This window comes from Canis lupus, chromosome 38, assembly GCF_048164855.1.
Source record: "Canis lupus baileyi chromosome 38, mCanLup2.hap1, whole genome shotgun sequence".
In the NCBI taxonomy this organism is placed as follows: Eukaryota; Metazoa; Chordata; class Mammalia; order Carnivora; family Canidae; genus Canis; species Canis lupus.
Genome location: NC_132875.1, coordinates 23,270,094 through 23,291,652, shown reverse-complemented (window position 1 = coordinate 23,291,652; position 21,559 = coordinate 23,270,094). Strand labels below are relative to the sequence as shown.

At 56.2% G+C, this 21,559-nt stretch overlaps 1 protein-coding gene across 1 annotated transcript in view; it reads left to right on the top strand.

Annotated features, from left to right (window-relative positions):
* The first annotated feature begins 751 nt into the window (after positions 1–751).
* The window catches only part of SOX13 (SRY-box transcription factor 13), a 47,025-nt gene continuing 26,217 nt past the window's right edge, over positions 752–21,559 (top strand). The window contains 1 exon segment of the mRNA XM_072814567.1: positions 752–875. The gene's annotated coding sequence lies outside the window, so the exon portion shown is untranslated.

Sequence of the window (21,559 nt, the reverse complement as noted above, 5' to 3'; positions counted from 1 at the left end):
CACATTGTTTGCAGTTTCCCCATTGCCACTCCTTTAACCTGCTCTACTTTCTGAGACCCAGTTCAGATAGAAGACTGACCCCTTGGCAACCCCAGCCCCCTATATGGGTGTGATCTTGGCAGTCCCCCACTTCCCTGTAAGGACACGATCACTCATGTGTCTCCCTCACAAAATGGGACTCTGGAAAGGGCAGGGCACCCCCTCTCATTCATCCTGGTGCCCTCAGCACCCTGTTGGGCCAGGCATATTATAGGCATTTCATAAATACCCTGAATTCAAGGAATCTACCCTTTAAATGGAAGCGGCTCAGGAAGACAGAAACAGACACTTGGGAGGGCGCCGACCGCCAGGGCTGGAGAGTGGTCGCCGGCCTCGGCCTCGATCTCGGCCTCGGGCGGGCTGGCTGCAGGTGGCAGGAGGCGCCCCGGGAGGCTCGGGCCAGGGGCTGCATCGCGCCGCCGCGGCTGTGGGGCCGGCCAGGGGGCCGGGAGTTGCACCGACAACTTCTGGGGTCTCGCCCTGGCGCGGGGGGAGTCTCGGGAGCGGCCCTCGCACCTGAGCACGGCGAGTGCGCGGCATCCACGTCGTCCCTCCCGGCGCAGGTTCCCGGCGGAGGAAGCCGGGGTGGACCTGGCTGCGGGGAGGCGGAGGGAACTCGGCGTCCCTCCCTCCGCCCGCATCTCCCCACCCTTCCTCCTTCCTCCTCCCCCTGCCCGCTCCGTCGCTCCCTCCCTCTTTCTGCGCTGAGGCCGTGGAGTCGCCTCGCGGCGGCGGGCGGCGGGCTGCGGGCTGCGGGCGCCCTGCTCCGGGTCCCGGCTCCGACCGGCCGTGCGAGCGGCGGCTCCTGGGGCCCCTCCCGGCTGCGGCGAGCCCAGGTCTGAGCCGGGCGGGCGGGGTGCGGGGCGAGCCGAGGCGCCGGGAGCCGGGCGGGCGCGGCGGGGCGCGGGGCCGCGGGAGGAGGCGGCGGCGGCGAGCGCAGGGCACCGGGCAGAGCGCGGGAGCGGCCTGGCTCGGCGGAGGCCCGCGCGGCCGGACCAGCTCGCCGGGCGCCCAGGGCGGCCCGGCCCCGAGCGCCTCCCGCTCCCGCTCCCGCTGCCGCTGCCGCTGCCGCTGCCGGCCGGGCCGAGCCGCCGCCGGGGCATGTGAGCGGGAAGCTGCGGCGCGAGGACCGTGCGGAGCGCAGGAGCGCGGAGCCCCGAGCCCGAGTAGTAAGTGCGCGCCCCGCCCCCGCCCCTGCCCCCCCCCCCGGCCCTGCCAAGTCTGACACTCGCGCCCCGCGGTCCGGCTCCGCGAGTTTTCTCCCTTTGCAAAGTTTTTCGGGGCGGAGCGGACCCCCAGGGCCCCCGCCGCCGGCCCGCGGCCGCTCCCCGCGGGCCGACCCGGGCCCCTGTGCCGAGCGGTGGCCCCGGCGCGCGTGGCGGGCTGCGGGGGCTCGAGGTCCGCGTGCGCCGCGCCGCCGGCCCCGGGAGCTCCCCGCCCCTCCCCCTCGCCGGGCGGCCGGGCCCGGGGCTGGCTCTCCCCGCCGTCCGGGCGCCCGGCCCGGGGCTGTCCCAGCGGGAAGCTGGAGCGACCTGTGCGCGGGGCGCGGGGCGCGGGGCGCGGGGCGCGGGGCGCGGGGCTCGGCGCCAGGAGCGGAGCGGCCCCGGGTCCCGCCGCGCATCCCCCCCGCCCCCCGGGCTCGCCGCGCCGCGCACCGCCGGCTCCGCATCCTGTTTGTTTTCTGCTCCCGCCGCTCCGGCTTCCCCCCCGCGTCCCGCCCCCCGCCCCCTGCCCCCTGCCCCCTGCCCCCCCCGCCTCCCGCCTCTGCAGTCCGAGGTGAATCTCGGCCTCTCGAATTCGCCGCGAAGCTGGTCCTGCCCGGGGGCGGGGGCGGGGGCGGGGGCGGGGGGCCCGTCGCTGTGCTCCCGGCCGCTCCCATTGTTTTCCCACCGCGCGCTCCGCACGTAAACACACACACACGCACACGCAGACACAGACACACGCGTGTGCGCGTCGGCTGCTGGACACACGCGCGCGCACACACGCCGGCCGCTGCGGGGCCCCGGACGCGCAGGGATCGCCCGCGGGACGGGGCTCCGCGGCCTCTGGGCGGGGCGTTGGGCGCCTTGGGGGCCGCGAGCCGGGCCCGGGCGGGAAGAGCTCGTGGAGCTGCAGCCCCGGACCTTTCCGGGAGGGCCCCGAGGGCCGACGGCAGCTGCGAGGACTCCGGCGGCGACTTGGCAGCGGCCCCCGCGCCCGGGGCTGGGAGGAAGCCGAGGAGCCTTCCTGGGAAGTTCGCCGGGACTGTGGGAACCCTGGGCGGGGCGGGGCGCCGGGGCGCTGGCGCGGGGGGGTCCGGCCGAAGCCTGGGGAGATGCTGCTGCTCCGGGCGGAGCTCGGGCCCGGGTCTCGAGCGTGCGCCCTCAGCGCGTAGGAAGTAGCGCCCCGCATTCCGGGGTTCAACACACTTTGCTGCTTTTTTTTTTTTTTTATACTTTATTTTTTTTTATTTATTTATGATAGTCACAGAGAGAGAGAGGCAGAGACACAGGCAGAGGGAGAAGCAGGCTCCATGCAGGGAGCCCGACGTGGGATCCCGGGCCTCCAGGATCGCGCCCTGGGCCAGAGGCAGGCGCCCAACCGCTGCGGCCCCCAGGGATCCCCCTCACTTTGGTTCTGATTCCCCTCCAGTGGGCAGCGTGAGCTCGGGCGGGTCCCTTAACTTTTCCAGATGCACAAGGGGCAGAGAAGAATCACACACACACATCTTTGAGACTGGAATGGAAAGATCAGCTGAGGGATAATGGCTTGGAAGGCATGAACTCCAGAAGGGTAGGGCCCCCCTAGTGCGACCACGGAAAGCCTCTAGTGGTGAAGACTCAGGGCAACGGAAGTAGGTCCTAGATCTTGCCCCTGGCGACATGGTCTTGAGCAAGTTAACCTCCTTGCTCTGTGCCACGGGTTGCTCATCTGGCGTTCACAGAACAGTGCCTGGCACATAGTAAGTGCTGGAGAAATGCTCGCTGTTTCTGCCCTTAGTACTTGGCTGACCTTGAACAGAACCGAGAAGGGCGCTTCGGGATTGTGCTCCTTTAATCAGTTATAACAATTGTCCACTTCTGGGAAGGAAAGAAACCTCACACTTCCTACCCTTTCCTGATTTGGGCTCCTCAGATTCTCGCTACTCCTTGTCTAGGTCCACCTTGTGAAGTCTTTCATCATCCCCCCTTTTTGCCCCCCCCCCCCTTTATTTCACAGTTTTTGTGAAAGGCACTTCATTTCTTCCTTTCCCTCATTCTTAAAAATCAATCTTGGCCCACCTGCAGTCTTTTCTCAGTGGAAATCAGGCCCCAGGAAGGAAGTGTCTCCACGAGGGTGTCCCCTGAGTATCCTGGCTTGGGCTGCTGGCTCACGATTGGATGTGCGTTTGTGTCTCTGGGGCTGGGTGAATTTCCAGAGAGAGGAGCCCAGGTGTCTGGGGGGTGGGGGGGTGGGGAGGGGTGTCTGATGGGATGAGCTGAGGCTGCTCCCCAGGGCAAGCTCTGCTCCCTATGTAGCATCTGTGTCACTTGCTGTTGGGGCTCACTTGGGAGCCTGGAATATCCCAGCTGCCTGGGTAGACTGGATGCCTGGGTAGACTTTCAACTTTCCACATACACTTAGAGTATTTTATAGGAAATCAGGTTTTTCACAAGCTCCTTGTCTGATTCTGGACTCTGCACATGCACAGCACCAGTAAGGGATGAGCTGGATGATAAGGAGGGAGGAGCAGGTGGATGCTGCCTGGACAATGGGCTGCTCTTTCCTCTCCCTGATTCTCTAGGCCCCAGCCCGGGGCATGGGGGAGGGCAGCCAGGAGATTGGTGCTTGGTGCTCAGAGATCCTGCTGGTGGGCTGTGGGTTGTTTTCAGTGATGAGAACCAACATCACGCTCCTCCCATTCATGCCTTGAACAGAAATGTATCATGCTTATGTGCAGGCAGTGCGGCTTCAGGGGTGAACTGGACAGGTAGCGTGCCCGCCCTCATAGAGCATCCTTTCTAGTGGACTAAATAACTTGAAATAAGTAACCGAGGCAACATTAGACCCTACGTGATGGGGAAGAGCTACGGCAGGCATGGTGATGTAGTACAGATTGCGTGCATGCAGGCCGGCAGGGGTGGCCATACATGGAGGCCAGTGAAAGCTGCTGTCGGGGGAGGATGGCTGAGCTGAGGCCTGAAGGATGAGAAGGAGCCAGCTGCACAAAGACTGAAGAAAGGATTCCAGGCCGAGGGAATGAAAAATCCCTGAGGCCAGATCAGGGTTTGCAAACAGCAGTGTGGCTGGAGGAAATCGGGGGAGGGCGAGAGCCTGGTCCCAGGGGACCTGGTAGGACGGGTTAGGAGCTTGGATTTTATGGCCATTGTGATGGGAAGCCGTGGGAGAGTTTTAAGGAGGGGAATGACATGATCTGATAGATGATTTAAAAAGATTATGTAGTATATAAGAAACAGGTAATCAGAGTTGCCCCCCGGGGAGGGAAACCGCAGGTGAGGGATAGGATGGGATGGAGGAAAGATGGTATTTTTACTCTGGGACCCTTTTGTCCTGCCTGAATGTAGTGCCATGTACCTAGATCAACTATGCCAAAAAATTCAAACCCCAAAAAGCGTAGGTAAAGAAAGAATAGCTTATAATTTGGAAAATGTATATAATAAAATGGGTTTAAAAAAAAGCCCTATATGAAACTATCTGGTATAGTACTAATTTTGTACAGATAATTGTATCTATGCGCACACCCATCCTGCATGAATACAAGGAAAGAAGACTAAGGCTGCGTCGAAATGCTTATAGAGCTAATTCCAGGTGCTGGACAATGGGTGATTTTTATTTCCTTCTTCTGTTGGTTCTTCCAGTCTTTGACAATGGTCATGAATTACTTTAGTAAGTGGGGAAAATGTGAAAAAGAGAGGTCACTTTGGCTGCTAATAGAGTGGAGTTTGAAGGAGAGCGCAACAGAAGAGTCTAGCTAGGAGGCCGATTCGATTCGGAATGGAGGGCAAATTGTTCTGGGAGATGGAGCCAGTGGGTTTCATTAGCCACTCTTTGCTCTTGCCTAGAGAAGGCATTCTTTTTTTTTTTTTTTTTTTAAAGATTTTATTTATTCATTCATGAGAGACCCAGGCAGAGAGAAAGTTAGAGACACAGGCCTGACTTGGGACTCCATCCTGGATCCCCAGGATCATGCCCTGGGCTGAAGGCGGCGCTAAACCGCTGAGCCACCTGGGCTGCCCTAGAGAAGGCATTTTATCCCCAACTCAGATTTTGTGATCCAGGAGTGTTGGGGTCAGTACCGGTGAAGGCGATTTCCAATACTGCCTGGACTCTGAAAGCATCTCACTGGCCAGCTTCCCCCTTAGCCCCTCTTTCCTTAGTGGGGGAGATCCCCACCCTGAACATTTTGCTGCTCTGATAAGTAGCAGATTCAGGACAACAGGATGTATCCAGTAAGAATTTAGAGCTGGGAGAGATGTCCATCACTTAACAGCTCTGAGACTCTGTTTTCCTGTCATGTCCCGTGAAATGGGACAGTAACAGCAACAGTACTTAAACTCTTACAGCTCTGGAGGCTCATATCCATTAAGGCTGCAGTGGTGCCCCATGTCGGACAAGTGTTGGCTTGAGAGGCCTGCTCCCGTAGAGCATCTAATGTTCCTCCCTTGGGGATGATTCCTGGGTGGCTCAGCGGTTTAGCGCCTGCCTTCGGGGCAGGACCTGATCCTGGAGTCCCACGTGGGGCTCCCTGCATGGAGCCTGCTTCTCCCTCTGCTTGTGTCTCTGCCCCTCTCTCTCTCTCATGAATAAATAAATAAAATCTTAAAAAAAAAAATAATGTTCCTGCCCTTGAGGAGCTGACACTCTACACTAGTTTACTCCTCCCTCAGGGGTGCTTTGAGATTGTACTTTATTGGGTAGTTCCCAATAGGTTGCCAGGAAGCCTCTGGAAAAAGTGGAATTCAAATCACTGGGCCTGCCTACCCCTCCCCCAGCCACATTCAGAGGTGAAGGGGGAGCCTTTGAATAAGACTCTGTGCTGAGAAGGCCCAGCCAGGCCCACAGTAAATCGTGCTTTGAATGGGAATTATTTTTGTGCTCAGTGTTTGCTTAAGAGGGTTCGCTCCTGTCCAAACGCGCTGCAGTCCTCACCCTTTGCTAGTCTCCTTTCTTGAACCTGGATATGTTAGCCAGGAAGGCTGTCACAGTGCCCTTCACCAGGCAAGGGACCAGGACCCATGGGAGATCGCTTTTACCTCTCCTGTCCTCTCTCTGTCTCCCTGCTCCCAAGCAGGAGGGCATGACCTAGATGGGGTCTTTGCTTGGGTCACCTTCATTTTGGCTGCCTCTTCCTTGGAGTCCTCCTTCCAGCTCCTTGGGAAGCCTTGATTAGGAAATCTGTTGCAGGCCAGCTCAGCAGGACCATCTTCGACCTCTGCTTGCTTCTCAGGTCAGGCGTGACTCTGTTCCTTTACAAAATTCAAATACTCTCTGAACAGCAGTAACATGGTGGTCTCCTCCTAAGAGTGGGTGGAGTGGGAGAGGGGGTCTAGTTGGGCCTGACTGCTTTTTCTATCCCATGGACCTAGCCAGAGACCCCTGAGGCCATTCCTGCTCAGGCCTCAAGGTGAAGGCCCCCCAGGACTCTGGCCCGGCCCGCAGCATAGAACCTGGCAGTTGCCACCTGCTGCTCCGGGCATGTTCTTGGCTCTTCCGCCCTGCTTCTGTGGCCTGCCTCATCTGGGAGCGGCCAAGGGGCCCTGTGGCCCTGTGGCCCTGGCCTTGCCCAGTCTTCCCCCCCACCCCCCACTAGGTGCTGTCTTGAAGGATCTGGATGGACCCAGACCCAGACCCAGACAGGACAGTGGTCAGATCTCCAAGAGGCTGTGAGGTGAGGAGGAAGTGGCTGGGGTTTCCCCACTTCCTCCCAAGGTCATCTGCAGGCGAGTCCAAGGCCTGGGCCTGGCCTAGGATGCTCTGTGTCTGTGTGTGGCCTGGCATGTCAGCACCAAGAGCACATGGGCCGGGCTGGGGGAGCCAGCAGCTGCTGAGATGTGTACTCAAAGGTTGAGGTGCCCGGGAGTGTGTTTTGAGGGTAGAGGTGTGTATGGGGTGATAGAGAAAGAAGTGGGAACAGTAGCTCCAGCTTCCACCTTTTCTCCTAAATAGACCCTTTGCCCTGCCCTTTCTGTCACTCTGGGAAGCCTGACACAGGCCTTCAAACCTGAACTCAGTTCCAACACATTCTGTATTCAGACTTCCCTGCCCACCCCACCCCCACCCCCCGCCCACTGCAGAACCTTAGCATTTATTTTAAATATTTATTTTTTTTTTAAGATTTTATTCATCCATTCATGAAAGACACACACACACACACACACACACACACACACACACAGGCAGAGGGAGAAGCAGGCTCCATGCAGGGACTCGATCTGGGGCCTCCAAGATCAGGCCCTGGGCTGAAGGCAGCGCTAAACTGCTGAGCCACCCGGGCTGCCCAGAACCTTAGCATTTAAGTGGCCTTGACCCAAAGCCCCATAAAGCATCCCTGGGGATTGTGGCCAGGTTGGAAGTGGGGGGAGGTTTAGCGTTACCCCCACATTGTCCCCTGTCTTCCAGGGACATGTCCAAGATAGGGTTTTGGTGTTTTGGTCTGTGGAGAGGAGAAAGGGAAGGGGCCACAGACTGGGCCGGACTCCTGGGGCTCCCTCCCGGCCTGGTGGTTTAGGCCTGATCCCTTCAGGGCCTTGAGCTCTCTGGGGGATCCGCCCCCAGGAGACCAGACTGTTACCTCCCCCAGTCCCCGCCCCCTGCTTGACTCAGAATGGAATGTGCAGCCTGTGGAACTGGATAGGGTGAGAACTAGTTCCCAGAGGGCCTGGTCCAGGCCTTGTCCCTTACCCCCACAAAGGGAGTGGGGCACCTTGGGGCTGGGTGCTGCTCCTTGGCACTCTGGACACACCCCGCTGCCAATTCCTGGGGGTCTGTGTCCCCCCATTAGCCATCGTAAGTCCAAGATGAGGGCAGGTGGCCGCTTGGAGGCCAGCCGGGTAGCAGGCCAGACAGACCCATCCCCAGCTCTAGTAGCTGGCGGGGTTGGGGAGCCACCCTAGACCACCCTTTGGTGACTTCTTTTTTTAAAAATTATGGCTCGTATTTCTGTTATTTCTGTGTTTCCCTAGTTCCCAAAGGTAGTACAATGATTCGCATTACTCTTGTAATCAGAATGGGAAGGGTTTAAAATATTATCTAGAACCGACACACAGAGATGCAGAAAAGTGGTGTTTCTTCTTTGGAAGACAGGAAGTTGGGACCCACACTCGAGTATTCTCCAGAAAGAGGGGAATAAGAGAAGAATCCTATAACCCTTTCAGCAGGACAGTTGATTGGGCCCATGCCCCCTGGCTCACACCCTCCTGGTGGCCCTGGGACCTGGCAGGAGGCAGCTAAGGGAGTAAATCCTGCCTTAAGGTGCCCTCGCCCGACTCCAAAGAGTTAATTCTTGCCTGGCTGCACAGGCTAAGCAGGGCAGGCCCTGTACACTCCTCAGTGTGGAGGGAGCAGAGGTCTCTGCCTGTGGGGTGTGAAGCTCTTGAAACCACCTCCAGCCCTGTTGGAAGAGCTGAAGTCCTTCCTTCATCCCTGTGAGGCTTTGGTTCCTGCCAGTCTGTGGAGGGGTGGGTTGGGTAAGGAAGGAAGGGCAGAGAGGGCCAAGTGAAAGGTTATTGGGGAGGGGCTGGAAGGAGGCCTGGGTACTGGTACAGCGGCTTGCAGAGGCAGGTGGGGTGGGAGGAGTAGAGAATTAATAGGGAGGTATCGACAGCAGAGGGAGTGGCCTTGCCAGCCCTGCCAGCCCCTGCACTGTCTCTGGATGGCCTGGCTCCCCTCTTGCTGGCTGGTTGGCAAAGGCATGCCGGGGTGCTTACGTGTATATGTGTGTGTGTGCGCGTGTGCACACGCATGCTGGGGGGGGCTGCACTCTAGAGACCTTGCTCAGCCCCTCTGGCCTCTGAGAGCCCCACGGAGACTGGGGACATTCAACCAACGTCTTGAAGGAAAGGAAAGTGGACTAGGAGGCCCAGGAGAGCCAGAGGCCTTCCTCTCATCCCTCCTCCATAACCTTCAATTCTCCAGACCAAGTGCCTGACAAGATTGGGCTTTCAAGTCCATTCTACCCAGGGAGGGGCAGGGCAGCGGGCAGTGACCCTCCCTCCCTCCTTTTCCTGCGGTGTCACCCGGAGCATGGATCTGCAGCCATATCCTTTCACCAGGAGTGATTGATGTTGGGGAGTCTGGCCAGGGTAAGGGGCTGGAGAAAGCAGAGTGGTGGAGTGGTGGAGTCATGGACATGGCATCCCCTAAGTGGGGCTCGTCATTGTTGGGGTAAAGGGCTGAGCCATCACTCAAGGCGCCCTAGCCAGGAAATGGGTCAAAGGACGGAGGAGGGGGAATCTGTCACTTCCTGCCTAGAATAGAGGTGAGTAGCAGGACAACCTCCTTGGTGTGTGAGGAAGTCAAGGGATGGACTTCGCAGCCATCTAAGTTGTCTGGATGGATGAGGCTCTTGGTGTTGTGCAGTGCAGTCTGCACAGCTGTACATCCTGACCCTGTTGGAACTGGCTCAGAACATTACAGACCTATGGTTTCTTTTTCTTTCTTTCCTTCTTTTTTTTTTTTTAAAGATTTTATTTATTCATGAGGGACACAGAGAGAGAGAGAGGCAGAGACCTAGGCAGAGGGAGAAAGAAGCAGGCTCCACGCAAGGAGCCCGACGTGGGACTTGGTCCCGAGTCTCCAGGATCAGGCACTGGGCCGAAGGCGGTGCTAAACCGCTGAGCCACTGGGCTGCCCATGACCTATGGTTTCTTTTTTTTTTTTTTTTTTGACCTATGGTTTCTATAATGTAAATTCCCTCTCTCTACCAGCTCTGCCTAGCCTTAGATCCATTCTCCTCAAAATGATGCCCCAAATTTGGAAGTGATTGGGGTGGAAGCTATCTGTTACCCCTTTTTGGGCATCGATTGACTTGGGAGACTGGGGAAACAGAATTGAGGGGAGGCCCTGCGGGTGAGCGTGTCTGTGCGTGTGGTGAGCAGTTTAGTGAGGGTCTGTGGAGCTGGACTAACACCACCTGAGTCCTATTGGGACAGTTGGCCCTAGGAGCCAGGTGGCCGCAGGAGTGAGGGACCTCCTGATGGGTATAGGACCTTGGGAAGTCTGACAGGTGTGTGGGGGTGCATAGGGGGAAGATTCGAGTTCCTTCCCGGCCTGACAGCCTCTGCCTCAGACCCTTTTGCCGGCCTCCAACCCACAAGGTCTTCCTTGCACCCCTGCCTTTCTTTTTCCCTCCTTCATGCACAAACTTCACCCATTGTTGTCCTTCAAGGTCCTGTACTTTGATCTTGGAGGAGAGGACCGGCTAAGTGGATTTGCCAATCTAGGTTCATATGCTGGTGGGTCGTTCTCAAAGCCTTTCCACCAGCCATGGGGCCCTATTCATTCAGGAGGTGACTGTCAGAGTGGGAACTCGGGGTGGAGGTGGAGGTGGAGGGGCCGTTTGTTCAGGCCACTCACGCAGCCGTGTGGATCTGCAGGGAGCACTGCCTCGCAGCGGGGCCTCGCTGTGCTGGGGCTGAGAGACCAGCACAGCCTCACGTGGCAGTGAGGAGAAGGTAAAGAGAAGTAAGTCATGAGTTACTGACAAGTGGAGTGGGGAAGTGCAGGCTGTAGTGCTTCAGGAGGACCGAGGAGTTGGGCAGTCAGGGAAGGCTCCCTGGAAGAGGAAACCCAAAGACCCGGAGGGTGAGAAGGAGATCGCTCGGCAAGAACAAGTCAGAAAGGAGAGAAGATTGTAAGGACAGATCCCTCCGGGTCTCCCAGGAGCCCTGCCTGGGTCTCCAAGGGCATGTCAGTCAGGTGGCCCTAACCCACCCCAAGGCCCGAGAGGACATCATGATGCTGGAGGGAGGGGGTGTGGTAGGCCCTTGAAGACAGGGTAGCTCGGGGCTCCCAGCAACCTGGGGCCTTGTTTGGCCCTGAGTCGGGTGTGCAAGCCGGGAGGTGGGGGGGGGGGGGGCGCCAACACGTCCAGGGTGTGTGCAGGGCTGCCTGTGGTATGTGGCCCGGGTGGCCCAGGTCGGGAGCCCCAGCCTCTCCAGGCAGCTGGGGCTGGAGGCCTGCGGGATTGCTAGGACCAACTGCAAATTAGCCAGGCTGGCGTCAGATGCCTTTGCTGCTTCTCCTCCTCTCCCCTTCCTCCCTGCCCTCCTGAAAATCAACAACTGTGTCAACAGCAGGGTGATTGTGCTTGGCCCCTGGCCCCCGGGGCTGCCAGGACCGGGCAGGTGCTGGCAGGGGCTGCTGGAGCCCCACACTGGGAGCAGGCTGGGCCTGGCTGCCAGGGCTGCAGGGTAAACAAGGCTGCACACAGGCCCGCCAGGAGGGAGGGAGGCCACAGGCAGGCAGGAGGGAGAACAGGTGTCTCAGGAGCTCTGCAGACACAAAGGGCCTCTTGTCTCCTCCTCTCTGGCCCCGGGGAGCAGCCCCCCTCTCCTTGGCTCTCAGGCCTAGCCAGAGACCAGTGACCAGGTCAGCCAGCGGGTGCTGGCATCGAGGAGAGGGCAGGTGCTGACCTCCCAACAGCACCCCTCCCCCCAACTTGGTGCTTGTTTTTTCTTGCTTGAGGCAGAGGTAAGACCAGTCTGGGTGAGGCACCATAGGCAGGAGACCCGCCCCATTGGCAGGAGACCTGCCTCTGAGCAGATCCATGGGCCAGGAGGCCACTGTGGTCTCAGGTTCCCACTGGAGAGACAGCAAGACCCCCTGCCTCTGCTAGTGGTGCTCAGGGAAGAATTAGAAAAAGCCCTGGGACGTTTTTGGAAGAAAGAAGCACTGAATGTCAGGAGTGATGGACCAGAAGCAGGGAGACCTGGACCAAAGAATTCTGGATAGGGGCGTGCCTGGGGGGGCTCAGTTGGTTGGGCTTGGGAGTCTTTTTATTTATTTATTTACTTATTTATTTACTTATTTATTTATTTATTTATTTATGATAGTCACAGAGCGAGAGGGAGAGGCAGAGACACAGGCAGAGGGAGAAGCAGGCTCCATGCACCGGGAGCCTGATGTGGGATTCGATCCCGGGTCTCCAGGATCGCGCCCTGGGCCAAAGGCAGGCGCCAAACCGCTGCGCCACCCAGGGATCCCATGGGCTTGGGAGTCTTGATTTCAGCTCAGCTCATGATCTCGGGGTTGTAGGATTGAGCCCTACGTCGGGCTCCTCGCTGGGGGCAGAGCCTGGTTGGGCCTCTCCCTCTGCCCCTCGCCTCCCATCCTGCATGCTCACGCTGTCTCAAAAAAAAAAAAAAAAAAAAAAAATTCCAGGTGAGATTGGGGGCTGGAGGTGGGTGAGGTGAGACAACACCCTCCTCCGTCCATACCTTTTTATAAAACAAACCTTTACTGAGTGCCAGGCACCACACTAGGGATGGGGAGGCGAGCAAGAGTATTTCAGGACCAGCATGGGCAGGCCAACTCGAGCCGGACTGCCTGTGTGGTCTGGTGCCGAACAAGTAACCTAGCCTGTCTGAGGCTCAGTTTCCTGATCTGTAAGGTGGGGGTGATAATTGTCACTGCCTCATGGGCTGTGTGATGGTCAAGTGTGTGAGGAAATGTCTGCTGTGCTATCTTGTCTAGCAAGGGCTGTATTAGAGAAGGCTGTTATTGTCCATGTCCCTGGGGCCCAAATCTAGCCGGAGCCTGAGGAATACATAGGTAAACGAATACTTGGTTGGAGTCTAGTCAAGTACCAGAGACCGGGGATGTCAAAAGCCTCTGGCGTGTCCTGGAGGAGCAATCAGCTCTTTGAGGATTATCAGGGAGTGATTTTTAATTTTGTTTTACTTATAATTTTTTAAAGATTTTATTTATTTATTTGAGAGAGAGTGAGCGCAGAATGATAGGGAGAAGCAGACTCCCCAATGAGCAGGGAGCCCAACTTGGGGCTTGATCTCAGGACCTGGGACCATGATGACCTGAGCCAAAGGCAGACACTTAACTCACGGAGCCACCCAGGTGCCCCAGGGAGTGATTTTTTTTTTTTTCCCCAGGGAGTGATTTTTAAAGAAAGGGCCATATTGGCACTGGGCTTTGAGTGAGATGTAGGAGTTTTCTGGTCAAGAATGTAGGAAGGGTCTTCTAGCCAGAACCCAGCAGTGTGAAAATGCATGTCTGCCTGCCTTGCAGGCATTTGAGGATGACAGCTGGGGTGGGAGGTGGAGTGGGGGTGGACAGACTGAGAAGGGCCAGCATGGCGGTGAGGGAGTTCAGGCTCATCCCTAGCTTATGCCAGGATCAGGTGCCAATTTTGGTTATCATTTTGGTTTTTTCTTCCACCTCTTCCCCACACCAAGACATTGTGAATAACTCAATCTCATTCTGGAATATTCTTCAATTTATTATTTATTTTTAAAAAAATTTTATTTATTTATTCATGAGAGACACACACAGAGAGAGGCAGAGACACAGGCAGAGGGAGAAGCAGGCTCCATGCAGGGAGCCGGATGCAAGACTCGATTCCGGAACTTGGGATCACCCCCTGACCTGAAGGCAGACGCTCAGCCGCTGAGTCACCCAGGCGTCCCAGTATTCTTAAGTTTAGAAGCAGGATAGTTCAGTGAAAATACCATGGTGTTGTATAGTCAGAAAGTTCCAGATTTGAAGCGTTGGGATTTTGTCACGATATATTGGGCCATTTGCCTAATTTCTTTGAGTTGCATTTTTCTTCTCTGTAAAACGAGGTAATGGCATCTCCCCTATGGCAACATACTGTGAAGATTCTAGAAAAAGTTGTGCCATGTCCTGATGCACAGCAATTGCACAATAAAGGGAACTGTTGGGATTACCCTCTCTGTCTTGTCCAAGTCATAAACCTTTTTGGACTTTGGTTTCTGTATCTGTGATGTGGAAATGGCAGTCTGTCTTCCTTCCATGATCGTCAGGTTGGAAATGGGCCAGGCTGTCCATTCGCAGGCATATCAGTGACCCCTGGAGGCTCGGGAGGCCTGGGTCCCAAAGGACTGGTGGTAGGTAGCCTTCCCTGGGGCACCATCCAGGCCTGTCTGACTGTAGGGGGACCTGGCGGCACAGGGGCTGTGGCTCCCAGTATTTCAGGCAGTGGGGGCCCTGTCCTGCCTTTCCCATGGGGACAAGCCCCCCAGGGGCCCGCTCACCTCTTCCTCTGGATGCCATGCTGGTGTTTGAGGGTTGGTGGGCAGCTGGGGCCAAGGCCCTGCTCCAGCTCTTGTGCCCTCAGGCCTATCTCTTCATCTCTTGGAAACTCACTCCTCCCATCTGCAACATGGGAAGGACTGTTTTGACTTGACTCCTCCTAGGAGAAGGCGAGAAAGAGTCAGATGAGGACAATGACAGCCACCCGGGTGATGTTTGTTGCAGTTTTGAAATCCAGATGGGGAGTCAGACACTTTGTCACGGCCGGTCATCTGCACACTGCTCTCTCCTTCCGGGTGGCTTACCTTCGGGTGCCTGAGAAAACCCAGGGAAGTGGGGAGGCCAGAGAGTATTTAACTCTTTTTGTGGATGAGAAATTTGAACTTTAGGGATGCAAGTTGTGGGGCTTCCTAATCTTACGCTGACTGTGGATCTGCAGGGATGAGGCTGGTCTCCTCTGACAGTCACAGGGAGCCCGTCCCAAGACCAGATCTGGAAGGATGTTCACCTCGGTGGAGGCTACTATTCTCCACCTTTCCTCTGTCACCTGCCACCTTGGCTGTGCCCAGTGGGGGCTTTTGCCCCATTGTCTCTCCTCCTCCTCTACATTCCAGTTTCTCAGGTGGCTGCAAGGTTAGAGGAGGCCAGGAGAAGCTGGTGTAGAGGGAAGTGCTGGGAGATGGGGCTCGGGACCAAGGCCTGGGATTCCCTGGTGAGGTGGTCAGGTAGCTTGGTCAGGGAGCCTGGAGGCTGCCTGAGTCTGAGCAGGGCAGAAGGAGCAGCAGTGACATGTGGATTTGTCCAAGGGCCATGTACATATTTACATGCAATTTGCATATAACCTATATCCTGAACACAGTTTGTAATCTTTTTTTTTTTTAAATTTTTATTTATTTATGATAGTCACAGAGAGAGAGAGAGAGGCAGAGACCCAGGCAGAGGGAGAAGCAGGCTCCATGCACCCGGAGCCTGATGTGGGATTCGATCCCGGGTCTCCAGGATCGCGCCCTGGGCCAAAGGCAGGCGCCAAACCGCTGCGCCACCCAGGGATCCCCCAGTTTTGTAATCTGTCCTTGGGAACTTTCAGATTTGTCTTTTACTATTGTTCTTTCCAAAGATGGTAGCTTCTGGCTTTTGCTCATTTTTGCCTCCCCACTCCTGTCCTCTTCCCCCCAGATGGCTCTCATACAGGGCAGGTGATTGTGAACAGAGTCAGCCTCCAGTCAGGCTCTGTAGTCTGGCTATGGGCCCTCCCTGGGGTGAGCCCAGAGGGCTGGGTCAGCCTCAAAACCACTGCCCAGCTTCCTCTGCCCCCCACTGCTCCCCAGCGGGCCACCCCTCATCTGTGAATGGGGGTTGGGGCACCTTCCTACCTGTGCTGGGCACTTAGCAGGTATTCAGCTAATCTGAGGATAAAGTGAAGTTAGAAATGAGAGAGGACTTTGGGAAACAAAGACATTCCCAGAACAGGCTCCTGTAGGCCTGGCTTTTGTGCTGGTGATGGCAGAGGCTGGTGAGGAGACTGATCTCCTGGGGGTCCTGGGGAGGGGAGGAATTGATTCCCACTCTGTGGCCAAAGGAGACATTTCTTTCTCTTCTTGGCCTTGCAGGAAACTGTGTTGAGGATGAGAGGAGCAGAAAGGAAGGGTCAGGCTTTCTATTATTTTGTTTTTCAGATTGAGAATCTGTTATTAGCAATTTATGACACCAGCTCTCCAGCCAAGCACATTCTGTTCTCCAGTGTTAGGGAAGACTCTTATGGCTACAGCAAGAGTCTGGACAGGAAGGGGGAGCAGGTCAGCAATTTACGATGGACTATGTGGTGTCCTGGCCTGCACTTGGGGATAACTTTGCATCGGGCCGACCTGAGCCCCATCCTGTGTGGGGAGGAGCCCTTCCGGACGGCATGGCATCCCCACGTGAGCCCACATGGCTCATATGAGCTGGGTGAGTGGGCTCCCCTCCCACACGCATGCTCACTGGGCCTCTGGCTCCAGATTTCTCTATGAAGTGGGGTCAGGGCTGTGATGCTCAGAACAGAGCCACCGTAAGTTTCTCAAGAGAGGAGGTCTGAGAAGACACCAACAAGGAAAGGGAAATAGAACGGTGTGCAAGAGGACCCCGGAAGAGGGGGCGTGGGCAAGATGACCCGTGGAAAGATTGGCATGCAAGCAAAACAACCCACCCTTTCTGCAAAAGTGCTGAGCTGATGGAATTGAGCTTGGTGGCCATGAGATTGGGCCATAGATAGAGCTCTGTGGGTGCCTGGGCTTTGTGGTACAGGGGTCCCGGAAGATGATGCAAAGGTAGGAGTGGCACCTGTAGCGCCATCTCCCCCAGTCTGTCCTCCACGCCCCTCTGGACTCATCGCTGGGCCCCATTCCTGGAAGCAGGTTCCCTTCCTCCACCCAAGCACGTAAGTTGGTCCCAGTCGTCCATTCAGTTCGTCTTATTCTTCCCCCAACTATTGGGCTTGGATGAGAAGTAGCTTCATTAGCTGTTCTTCAAAGAGTTGGTGTCCCCCAAGGGTCCCTCATGCCAAAGGGCAGGGAACTGGGCGGTGGCAGGGGAGCCTCTCAGCATTAGGGACTGTGGTGCCCCCTCTCCTGGCCTCTGCCTCTTGGCTGGGAGGGGCCCAGGCCACTTTGGGGAGAGCGAACCACTCAAAAGGGATTACTTGGCGTCCTGGCCAGGTGCTTGATTAGTGGTGCTTGATTAGTGCCGTTGGATGGTTGGTAAAGGGCAGATTTGTTGGAAGGATAGAAGCTTCTGTGGCATCCTGGGAAGAGCCCAGGCTAGGACCATGTGCACTGGGCAGTGAGAGAACGGGCCTGGTTTCCAGCTGTGAGGTTTGGACTATTATCTGATTATTTTCCGCACACAGCTGACGGCCAGACCATTGGTCCCAAGACAGGTTACTTGTCCTCTGTTTTCTGAGCTGCTGTCCTCCTGTCCAGCCAGCTCAAGGCTCTTTCCAGGGGTTCATCAAAGGATGAGCTGCAGGATTGGATTTTGCACAGTTAAGTTCAGTAACTGTGTATGGAGCATATAGTCTGGGCCCAGCACCAGACCTGGGGTCCAGGGCGACCGCCGTGTCCTGCTAAGGTAACTTTTGGATTGTAAAGAACAGCGGTGGCTCAGCCACCCACCAAGAGCCTTGCAGGGTGGAAAAGACTTAGACGGCAGTCAGGCAGGGCCCGCCACAGTCGGAGCAGGTCAAGGAGCTAGGACTGTGTTGACAATGAGGAACCAGAGGATGTTTCAGAGACTTTTCCAATGGCTAGCTCATTCATTCAGACTGAAACTTCTGTTTCATTGTTCTGTGAAAAATTCTAACAGAACCCTGTTCTTTTTCTTCCCATTCAAAGACATTTTTGCTGCCTCAAATCATGCTGAATCATCTGGTAATCGAGACAACTTTCCTTTCTATGCGAGGAGGCTAGTGGGCTCCCAGGGTGTGGGGCTAAGGCTGGCGGCTCTGGGGGGTGCCTTTTCCCTGCCTGCCCAGACCCATGCTGCCCTGGGCTTCGGTCCTGCCCCGGGCCCAAGTAAATACGTGTGGCCAGCTTTCGTGGGAAAGACAGCATGTGCCATTTCTTAACAAATGGGCAAATTTACATGGTTCAGGATTGAGAATTCTTTTTTTGAAGATTTTATTTATTTATTTGAGAGAATGGGAGATTATGTGAGAGAGAGAGAGAGTGAGTGCCCAAGCGGGTGGGCGGAGAGGGAGAGGGAGTATAGACTCCCCACTGAGCAGGGAGCCCAATGCTAGACTTGATCCCAGGATCTTGGGACCATGACCTGAGCTGAAGGCAGATGCTTAACTGACTGAGCCACCCAGGCGCCCCAGGGTTGAGAATTATTAATCTCTAGACGTCATTTTAAAAGGCAATGGTCTGATACAATTTTTTGAGTAAATGTGATCCTCAGGGAATGGATAAGCATTACCAAGCCCTCCCATGTGAAGGAATTGGGTGAGGTAGGGGGAGAGGAGACTAGACCCTGCCCACAGGGAAGCTGAAATGTGTTTGGGGAGGTGAGGCAGAGAATCCTAGGAAACAGAGTGGCACTGTGGGAATAATGCATTTCAGCCGAGTTAGCCAGAGTGCCAGGACTGATGGAGCCGTTTCCACCTCCACAGCCTTGGGTTGGAAGGCTGCAAGGTGGAGTCAGAGAGACCCAGGGTTGTTTGTTTGTTTGTTTATTTATTTATTTATTTATTTTTATTTAAAGATTTTATTTATTTATTCATGAGAGACACAGGGAAAGAGGCAGAGACACAGGCAGAGGGAGAAGCAAGCTCCCTCTGGGGAGCCTGATGTGGGACTTGATCCCAGGACCCCAGGATCACGCCCTGAGCCAAAGGCAGACGCTCAGCCACTGAGCCCCTTGGGTGCCCCTGGAGAAACCGAGGTTTGAGTGCCGACTCTTTCTTCTGAGCTGTGTGGTTTCCAGCAAATATTCGAACTTTCTTAGAGCCTAGTTTTCTCATCTACAAAGCAAGACGAGAATAAAATACCTATTTCACAAGGTTACAAGGATTCAGGCAAGTAATGTGCCCAGTACAGGGCTTGGTACAGGGGTGGGAGTGCAGAAGCCTCCAGTAAGTGAGAGCCAGTACCAGGTTCTCGGCCACTGTGGCTTTTTGGGGCTCAGTGCTGGGGTGGCCATGATGTGCAGCTGGATGTGCAGACAGCCCTCCCTTGGGTCTTGAGCATGGTCTCTGGGATCTGGGAAATGGGGAGAGCACCTCTTCGCAGTGTGGTGGGGACACCTCCCTCCACCTCCCACAGTTGTCCTTTACTTGCGACCCGCAGGTGCACCTTCTGCACAGCCCTGGCCAAGTTACTTAGCCTCTCTGTGCTTCGGCTTCCGCAACTGTAAACGGCTGCTTGCGGTCATGCCCCGCGTGTTGGAAGGGCTGGGTGCGAGGGAGCGCGCCCGGCACAGGCGGGAATCTTACCCTGGTGTTGGCTGCTCTTGTCGCTCTGGTTATCCTGTTGCTAGCGGGACCTGTTCACTCAGAGAAGTAAGGGTGAGAACCGCTGCCCCAGGTGTTCCAGAAGCTTGGAGCAGGGGTGGGGGTGTGGGGCGGTGGCGGGCTGGGGTGTGGACCCCACCATGCTGGTGCGGAGGAGCAGCCCTAGGAAGGGTATGGACTGCCACGCTCTAGCTCAGGAGGGCGGCGCCGGGTGTCCCAGAAGTGACCACCCGGCTCAGAGCAAACCGCTCTTTGTCCTTTGCACAGGGTCACCCCTTAGACTGGTCACTACGGGGGAACAATTCTACGCCAAGTAGGATAGATGTTTGTTAAATCTCTGAAATTCGCCTGTAGTTGGGATTGCCCCGAGGCATGAAACCCGCACGTCCACAAAACCCAACTGCCAGGGAAGTTGCGATGATTCATAGTAATAAACAGCCTTTAACTAACCTTTGGACTCTGGGCAGCTCAGGCACTGCCTAGAAGGACCGGCCGGGAGTGGAGGCTGCCCTGTCGGCACCCAGCCCTGTCGGCACCCAGCCCTCTCCGCACCCAGCCCTCTCCGCACCCAGCCCTCTCGGCACCCAGCCCTCTCTGCACCCAGCCCTCTCGGCACCCAGCCCTCCTGGTGGAGAGGGGCAGCGGCCTTGGCTGTGCCTCTGGGCTGCCGCCTCCTCTCCAGGTTTCTGTGGCTCTGGACTTGGGAGTCCAGCAGATTTTTTTTTTTAAGGTTTTTATTTGTTCATGAGAGACACAGAGAGAAGCAGAGACACAGGCAGAGGGCGAAGCGGGCTCCCTGCGGGGAGGCCAGGCCAATGCGGGACGCGCGGGACTCAATCCGGGTCCCCAGGATCCCGCCCGGGCTGACGGCAGGCGCTCCCCCAGCCACCCTGGCGCCCCTCCTGCGGATCTAAGGAGGATCCTGCCTCTACCCCTTCGCTTCAGGTGCCTCGTCTATAAAATGGGTCTTGCTGCCGCCGAAAATATCTGAAGTGCTGAGCTTGTTGTGATCACTCTGTGATTATCTTTCTGCTGATCTGGGCTGCAGCCGGCAAGTGGAAACCAGGCACTTAGCCGCACCAAAGACCTCGGAGCCCTCCCCCACTTAAAATTTATCTCTGGGAGAAGTAATAATTGACCCCATGTGCAAATGGAAGAACTGAGACCTTGGGAAGTTGGATGGTGGGTCCGGGCCCCACGGTGAATTAAAAGCATCAGGCTCCTTTTCCCTAGTACGATGAGGCTCCGTGAACCATCAAGTGTATGGAGCACTTTGACATTTTTAGAAAGTCGCTGTGCTGAGGTCCCTAGCAATCTGGTGGTGGGAATTTTGACTCCCAATTTACAGCTAGGCAAACAGACTCAGACAATTAGGACTTGCCCAGGATTGCATTCGGAGTTTGCATCAGAGCTACTGCTCTATCTCAGACCCTCAGCCTCCAAATTCAGTGCTGTTTCCACTGTGCACTCAGAAGTCTCACCTGGGCCTGTCTGGAGCCCGTCTACAATTATATTTCCCTCCATACAATTAGGTGTGTGTGTGTGGATAGTCATGAGCCTGGAAGGAGAGGGTTAAATTCTTCTTAAGCACCAGAGCTGGTGCCTCCAGTGATCCCATCATTGACCCCCACCTCCTGGGTCAGGGCAGTGACTGTGGGGATGGAAAACAATGGCTCTGATGGTCCAATGGGGGCAGAGGGAGGGCCTGGGGACACAAGGGCCAGGAGGGGAACTCCTCCCTCTTTCCCCTTTGGACAAAGATGCTGGGTGGCCTTTCGGTTTCCATAGGAAGTCCCCAAGGGTCCCTTGTGGACTTGCCCTCAGCGTGGCCACAGAGCACAGGCAGCTCTTAGAGACACTGGGACCCTGTGATGTGTGTACTTGGTTAAGTGGGAACTGAAATATTTTTACCAGGAAAGGCACCAGAAATAGAAAATGGAAATAGCAGATCAGTCTTAGGGCTGGATGGGACTTTGGTCCCAGTCTGTCACTCATCCAGCAGGAAAGGGTGATGCAGGTGGCCCTCAAACCAGTGTCTGTGGAATAAGATGAGACCCTGCTCGCTTCCCTCTCCCATGTCTGTCTGTGCCATCCGTCCCCCATCCTCTGCCTCTGTCAGCTCAGACCTCCTGGTATAGAGCTTCTGTTGGGACCAGTGTCTCTGTGTCCTCTCCATATGATGCTGAGAGAGGCCCATTGCAAGGAGGATGACTGGTCCAGGTGTGTAGGGCAAGTGGAGCCAGATCTGTGTTTTCCTTGAAACTGCCACCCTGAGAGGGACACTGGAGGAAAGGATTTCTGGGAAGACCAGGGATCCAACTTGAAGGGAAC